The sequence below is a fragment of the Anomaloglossus baeobatrachus genome, chromosome 12 (assembly GCF_048569485.1).
Source record: "Anomaloglossus baeobatrachus isolate aAnoBae1 chromosome 12, aAnoBae1.hap1, whole genome shotgun sequence".
NCBI classification, from domain to species: domain Eukaryota; kingdom Metazoa; phylum Chordata; class Amphibia; order Anura; family Aromobatidae; genus Anomaloglossus; species Anomaloglossus baeobatrachus.
In genome coordinates this window covers 52,141,599-52,149,686 of record NC_134364.1, presented here as the reverse complement: position 1 = coordinate 52,149,686, position 8,088 = coordinate 52,141,599, and positions in this window count along the sequence as shown.

The following is an 8,088-nucleotide window of genomic DNA, read 5'->3' as shown; positions in this document are numbered from 1 at the left end:
GGGGGTCCATTCTCGATTATCGTTACTGCAGCAGTAACGATGTAGTTCGTCGCTCCTGCGGCAGCACACATCGCTCCGTGTGACACCGCAGGAATGAGGAACCTCTCCTTACCTGCCTCCCGGCCGCTATGAGGAAGGAAGGAGGTGGGCGGGATGTTCCGGCCACTCATCTCCGCCCCTCTGCTTCTATTGGGCAGCCGTTTAGTGACGTCGCTGTGACGCCGCACGGACCGCCCCCCTTAGAAAGGAGGCGGTTCGCCAGTCACAGCGACGTCGCCGGGCAGGTAAGTATGTGTGACGGGTCTGCGCGATGTTGTGCGGCACGGGCAGCGATTTGCCCGTGTCGCACAACAAATGGGGGCGGGTACCCACGCTAGCGATATCGGGACAGATATCGCAGCGTGTAAAGTAGCCTTTAGGCCTGTTTCACACGTCAGTGATTCTGGTACGTTTGTGCTTTTTTTTTTTAAACGTACCAGAATCACTGACATACGCAGACCCATTATAATGAATGGGTCTGCTCACACATCACTGATTTTTCACTGCACGTGTCTCCGTGCGGCGTACCCGCGTGTCCGTGATTGCCGCACGGAGACATGTCCATTTTTTTCTGGCATCACTGATGTCCCACGGACCACGCAGTGGTGTGGTCCGTGAAACACGTGCCAGAAAAAAACGTTCTTTTAAAATAAAAATCATTTTTACTCACCGGCTGCAGCGATGTCCTCTGCAGCCCGTGCAGCTTGTTGCTTCTGAGCCGGCTCATTACTGTCACGCACATTCATGATGCACGACACAACCGACCCGGAAGCAGCTGCTGCGGGGGTCAGCGCCGGCCGGATGCTGCACCGCGGGAGCGATCAGCACCATGGAGAGCGGGAGCGGGCGCAGGTGAGTTAATCTCTATGTTCAATCACGGACCACTGAGAACGGAGCCCGGATTGCACTTAGACAACCCACGTGTGCCGTGATTCACGGCACACGGAGGGACATGTGCGTGTTTTACACGCCAGTGAAAAACGTCAGTGTTTTTCACTGACGTGTGAAACGGGCCTTATACAGTAACAAAACCTAGGAGATTCCAGACATCAAAACACACCCACTTTTTTTCCTGCCTAATATGGACAATTGCTTGGTTTTTGCTGAGTTTTTGAAAGAAGCAGTGTGTCAATTCTTTCGGCGTTGTTGCTTTTTTTTTTTTTCACCATTGAAAGCAATGAGAAATTGCATTAACACAGCTGCATTTTTTGCTGCTTTTGTGCAGAATGAAATGTACTATATGGAAAAGTCGCTGCAAATAAAAAAAAAAAAAAAAAGCGCAGCTTTTTTTTCTGTCAAGAGAACAGGTTTTGCAGTATAAAACCACAGCAAAAACGCAACATGTGAACATAGCCTTAGGGCGGCTTTGCACGTTGGGATATTGCACGTGCGATGTCGATGGGGTCATATCAAAAGTGACGCACATCCGGCGTCGCAGTCGATATCGCAACGTGTAAATCCTTTTTGATACCATTAACGAGCGGAGTACCTTAACCTTCAGTTCATCACGCCAAAATACGTACGCTATTAGTCACGTGAGGTCCATGGGATCCCAGTTTTTTTTTTTTATAGAACCCCCCCCCGTTCATATATACTCAAGAATTTGTTTTACTTTATTTAGGAGCTTAAAGGGCACTTATCACCAGATTTGGCCCCTAAAAGCTGCGGGCACCACCAGTGAGCCCTTATATACAACATTCCAGGATACTGTATATAGGAGTCCAGGCCGCGCTCTATATAGTAAAAAAACACTTGTATTATACTCATCTAGAAGACGGTCCGGGCCAATGGGTGTTGCTGCTGTCCGGTCCAGCCACTCCTCTCTGTGGCGATCTCCGTCCTCCTTCTACCCAGCCCATTATGGATGATGTGCCCTATGTCATCCACCCAGGTCCTACGCAGGCACACTTTGATCTGCTCCGCGCATAGAAGTGCGCATGCACGAGCAGTCTTTAACCTTTCCTGTGCCAGCGCACTAAAATACTTTGATCTGCCCTCAGCATGGGCAGAGCAAACTGCGCCTGCGCTGGACCGCAATGGCGGCCTGTGTGGATGACGTAGCACAAGTCATTCACACAGGGCTGGGTAGAAGGAGGACAGCGGTAGAAGGAAGAGAGGAAGCGCCAGACCAGAAAGCAGTGACACCCATCGGACCGCCCCGCAGGTGAGTATTATAAAGGTGTTTTTTACGTTATACAGAGTGGTCTGGACTCTTATATACAGCATTCCAAAATAGTGAATATAAGAGCGCAGTGGTGGTGGCCGCAGCTTATAGTCGCCAAATCTGGTGACAGGTTCCCTTTAAGGTGCAATATCTTAGCTACCTTCCATACTTGTAGAAATATGACAAAAAGAAATTTGTCTTTTTAATTTTTATTTTAAAAATCAATAGAACACATGACAACAAGCAACTTTATAATATATCTTATCAGAGAAATCTGCTTCTTTCACCTCCTGGACCGATCTTTCACTCTTATTTCATAGTTAAAATCTGTATTCAGGAATGTCATATTTTCCCATTACTGAGATAGGAAATGACAGTTGGTGCTCATAAAGTTCTATGGAGAGAGGATTTAGGGGTAGACACAGACATTCTGCTGCAACTTCAACAGCATGAACTGCCGTCTCCTATCTTAGTAATGGGAAAATGTGTAGTAACTGAAGACGTGTACTATTATTTGTGAAAAAAAATAAAATATAACATTGGTTACTCTTTAACCCCTCACTGACATCCGCCATACATGCAAGGCACAAGTCAACACCGGCAGATAATAACTGGGACCTGCCTCGAAGCTCTGATAAAGGTACAGAACGTGAACCAAAACGCGTTGTGGTTCTCCTATATGAAACTGTTATTCCTCAAAAGGACATCACGTCAGCTTCTCTTGGCAGCACCCGACCTTTGGTTTCTTACTTTTTTTCCCTCTAGTTTTGTGCCTAATCCTGCACCACTCTTAGGTCAAAACCCTAATATTTTTTCTTACTCTCTACCTGCCCAGATGATATTGAACAAGGAATCGGCCATCTTTTCTATTTTCTTTTAAACGGAAGCTTTGCGTAGATTGGGTTAAAATCCGCATTACAATCCTGCCGTGCCCCATTCTGGGTTATAGGATACTTCTCTAAAGTATAGCTAAGTAAACTGCTCCATTCAATATAGTAGTAAAGATGTATACTGAGGTATCAAAAGGTTTGTATACAGCAAACGGACGCTGCAAAGAGCAGAGTGTAACCACCCCAAGTGAATATACGCCTCTGTTTTCTATTCACAGGGCTGCGCTGGCAGTGTGCTACCTCCTAATCTGCTGCCCTGTCTGTAAAAATCCTCTGCTAGTGCCAACCCCACACTTTACCCAGCCCTTACACTGCTGCTGACCACTATTGGGCCTCACATAGGAGTAATATTCAGTTCAAGGTGTGTCATGAGTTTGTCGCGTCAGCAGGTTACATATTGTATTGGAGTAGATTTACTTTCAGTTAATGCTGAAAGGGTTACGGAGGCTTTCCCTTATGGCTAAAATTACTCATAGCCTTATCACAGCTGCAGCATCTTGTCATTGTGCCCTTCTGATATATTTACCCACTCCTGGCTTTACTCCATGCCGGTGATAATGTGACGCCCTGGGCAAGCCAGGGGTCACAGGTCATCACACCACCACACCCTACACCCCAGTTAGGCACATACAGCTAACCCAAAAATCCTTGTTGCCTTCCTCCAGGGGCTGATGTTCACACCAGGGGGTGGGCCATGCGGTTGGCTCCGCCCACCGAGGAGTTCACAGCCCTGGAGGCGGGAGGAACCAGGCAGTTAGTTAGAGTTTGGAGGGAGAAGTGAAAAGAACAGAGTCAGCTCAGGGGGAGCTTGAGTGAGGAGTAAACAAGGAGTTCAGCTAGAAAAGTGAAGTGGTAAAGGAGGGAAGTAAGAGGAGCTGAAGTAAAGTGAAAGGTGACAGAAGTAAAGCCTGAAGCGAGTCCGGCTGTGTGCCCAGACAGTGACAGCAAGGTCAGCAGACGGCGGTGATTGTCTGGAGGGGTGACTGCTCGGAGGTTGCTGGAAGGACCGCGGACGGGTAGTGGCCCGGCGGTCTGGAGCAGTATACGAAGGACAGTCAGCACCAGGGCAGGGGCCTCTCGGACCCCGGCAAGGCTAGGAGTCGCCATAATTTGCCAAATCCGTCAGTGAAGGGGAAGTCTGTCTCCAAACAACCAAGTCCCGATTGAAGGCAACAGTCCAACCATTAAGGAGGAACACCGCCACCGCCAGGGCACCAGTTCCTCGGGGCCAGCGCCTGCGGGCAAAGTAGGGCTCCTCCGGCCCATATCCAAGCCGGGGAGCGGGTTACCGGTGGGAACCCATCGCTACCAACACAGGAACATCAGGTGCAGGAAAAGGGACATCACCGTCACCTACTGGGGAAAGCAAGTGCAGCCGTCCGTGGGAACCGTCTTTCCAGCCGTGTGTTTTACCGAGAACTGTGTCATCGTCTCAGGCTGAGTGAGTACCACAGTGCCGCAAGGCACAGCGCTGCCCCCCGTGTCCCTGCGCCCACCAAGCCCTGCATCTCCCACCTCATCACTGGGCCCCGGGATCACCAACCCCTACCCACGGAGGGGCAACACAACAACTGGCTGCTCCACATCATCACTCCCGGGATCCCCATACAGAGCAGCGCTGGTGTCAACAAATCACCACAACCGTGGGTGGCGTCACGGACAATATACTTTATCCCAAAACCCAATCCCCTTTCACTCACGGGCGAGGAGCGCCGCTCGAGACCCCCGGGATCCGGCCCACCGCTCGAGCCACCACTGAGCAGCAGCAGCCGGACCCGAGCAGAGGGGTGAGCGCAGTGCTGACACCCTCCTCCCCGCCCGCGACAATAACATTTTTTATACTGACCATTTTGAAGGTGCCTGTCTTTTGAGATGCTGAGGTGTTATTTTAGTTGCAGCTGAGAAGTTTCCTGCTGTAAAAATGTAGAATTGCTATTTGTTGTAACTTTCGCCATCCATTTGTCTTACCTTCCTCATTTAGTCTTATTGTAGTAGTTGGACTAGTGTTTCGCTGCCCTACTCACTATTCAGGGTAAGTTCAGGGTCATTGAGGGCCTAGGTACGTGACCAGTCTAGGGATGTTAGGGAGTGCAGGGATCAGCCACAGGTGAATGTGAGGTGGTCACTCCTCTCCCTATCGCCAGGGCCATCCTTAAACAACTCCTCTAGTTTTGCCTCTGTGTTGTGCCACACACCAGATATTCCCTCATCCCGGCGTGATATTGTGGCATCCCTACTCATATGTGGGACTACATAGTTGTCCACATTTCTGTAAACATTTATGTTCCATCGCTTAACCCCAACCCTCTCCGGAAACCCCATCCGAGGTGCACCCTCTGCCTTCCTGGAATTTACTTTTCAGCCCAATAGTCCTCAAAAATAAATGACGTCAGGCAAGTATGATGCTAGCTACAGTCATAAATCAATCCCCCGGTCTCCCAAAATCTCGAAAGACAGCTCTTTGTAGCCTGTATGTTTATCAGTGATGAAGCCATCTGGCCACATATATCATAGTTACTAACTGTGATGTTGGCAATTTCTGGCTGCTTTAATCCCTCCTGGGACCAGCCCCATTTGAGTCCTTTTGGGGGGCAGCATTTGTGTAAATTCTGCCCTTTTTTTCACTTGGGACACCACAAATTTCTAAGGACTGTTTTAAAAAAATCAGCACAGTCTTAGCAAATTAAGGACGGTTGGCATTAAAAGTACACCCGAGAGCGCCAATATGGGGTTACCTCTGCGGGATCATTTTTTGGAGACGAAGGTCTGGGGTTAATATTCATAGAGATACTGAGGTCGATTCTTTTGCCTTTCTTATGTGACTTTTCTTTTTTTTTCTCTTGAGGTATTCATTGACTTTTTTTGCTCCAAATTTACCAAAACTGCTGACGTGGTCTATGCAATTTGTGCAAAATAAAAAATGCCCTTTTTTTCTGTCTGTAACCTAAAAATCACTCCAAAGAGGAGGAGGACTGGAGAATATCTAGAATATGACGACCTTTAAGGAATCAGCCAAAAATAATTGTAAACCCCAAATCTCTACCACAATGTCAGAGATAAAAAAAACACAGGTGAACAGAAAAAAAAAAAACTAAAAGGAGAAAATTAAAATATGATTTTGGCGCAAAAGAAAAACAGGCATAAAAAAAACGAAGAATCAGGAGCGTAGTGTTTGGTATGTGTGGGGCCACTAAGGCTGTGACTTCTAAGGGTCCTTATGTGGCTGGTGCTATGGAGGGAGCACTGTGGCTGGTGCTATGGAGGGGGCACTGTGGCTGGAGCTAATGAGGGAGCACTGTGGCTGCCATTATGGAGGGGGCACTGTGGCTGTCATTATGGAGGGGGCACTGTGGCTGTCATTATGGAGGGGGCACTGTGGCTGTCATTCATTATGGAGGGGCACTGTGGCTGGCATTATGAAGGGGGCACTGTGGCTGGCATTATGGAGGGGGCACTGTGGCTGTCATTATGGAGGGGGCACTGTGGCTGTCATTATGGAGAGGGCACTGTGGCTGTCATTATGGAGGGGGCACTGTGGCTGGCACTATGGAGGGGGCACTGTGGCTAGCACTATGGATGGGGGCACTGTGGCTGGCACTATGGAGGGGGCACTGTGGCTGGCGCTATGGAGAGGGCACTGTGGCTGGGGCTATGGAGGGGGCACTGTGGTTGGCACAATGCTGGGGGCACTGTGGCTGGCACAATGGAGGGGGCACTGTGGCTGGCACTATGAATGGGGCACTGTGACTGGAGCTATTGAGGGGGCACTGTGGCTGGCACTATGGAGGGGGCACTGTGGCTGGCACTATGGAGGGGGCACTGTGGATGGCGTTATGGAGGGGGCACTGTGGCTGGAGCTATGGAGGGAGCACTGTGGCTGGAGCTATAGAGGGGGCACTGTAGCTGGCGTTATGGAGGGGGCACTGTGGCTGGTGCTATTGAGGGGGAACGGTGGCTGGCGCTATGGAGGAGGGCACTTTGGAGTGGGCACTGTGGCTGGTGCTATGCAGGGGGCCACTGTGGCTGGTGCTATGGAGGGGTCCACTGTGGCTGGTGCTATGAAGGGGGCACTGTGGCTGGTGCTATGCAGGGGGTACTGTGGCTGGCACTATAGAGGGGGGCACTGTGGCTGGTGCTATGGAGGGGGCCACTGTGGCTGGTGCTATGGAGGGGGCCACTGTGGCTGGTGCTATGAAGGGGGCACTGTGGCTGGTGCTATGCAGGGGGTACTGTGGCTGGCACTATAGAGGGGGGCACTGTGGCTGGCGCTATGGAGGGGGGCACTGTGGCTGGCACTATGGAGGGGGGCACTGTGGCTGGTGCTATGGAGGGGGAACTGTGGCTGGCGCTATGGAGGGGGGCACTGTGGCTGGCGCTATGGAGGGGGCACTGTGGCTGGTGCTATGGAGGGGGCACTGTGGCTGGCGCTATGGAGGGGGAACTGTGGCTGGCGCTATGGAGGGGGCACGGTGGCTGGCGCTATGGAGGGGGCACTGTGGCTGGTGCTATGGAGGGGGCACTGTGGCTGGTGCTATGGAGGGGGCACTGTGGCTGGTGCTATGGAGGGGGCACTGTGGCTGGCGCTATAGAGGGGGGCACTGTGGCTGGTGCTATAGAGGGGGCACTGTGGCTGGTGCTATGGAGGGGGCACTGTGGCTGGTGCTATGGAGAGGGCACTGTGTCTGGTGCTATGTAGGGGGCACTGTGGCTGCCACCGATGAGGACACTTTGGTTTTTATGGTCATATTGCAAACTGCACTTGTGGGACAACTAATGCACACTGAATGGTATATAATGGAACTGAATAGCTCTATGATGGGAGCTCTGAGGTACTAAAATAAAGAAAAGATATAAAGTACTGTGACAGAAGTAAACAGCTCAAGACATATTTGTGACTGAAACTGAATTAAGCCAGAACTGATGCCGCGCATGCGCATACTTTTGTTTGCAACAGAGCGTTTGCAGTGACGTTTGCGTTCCATAGGAAGGAAGTGA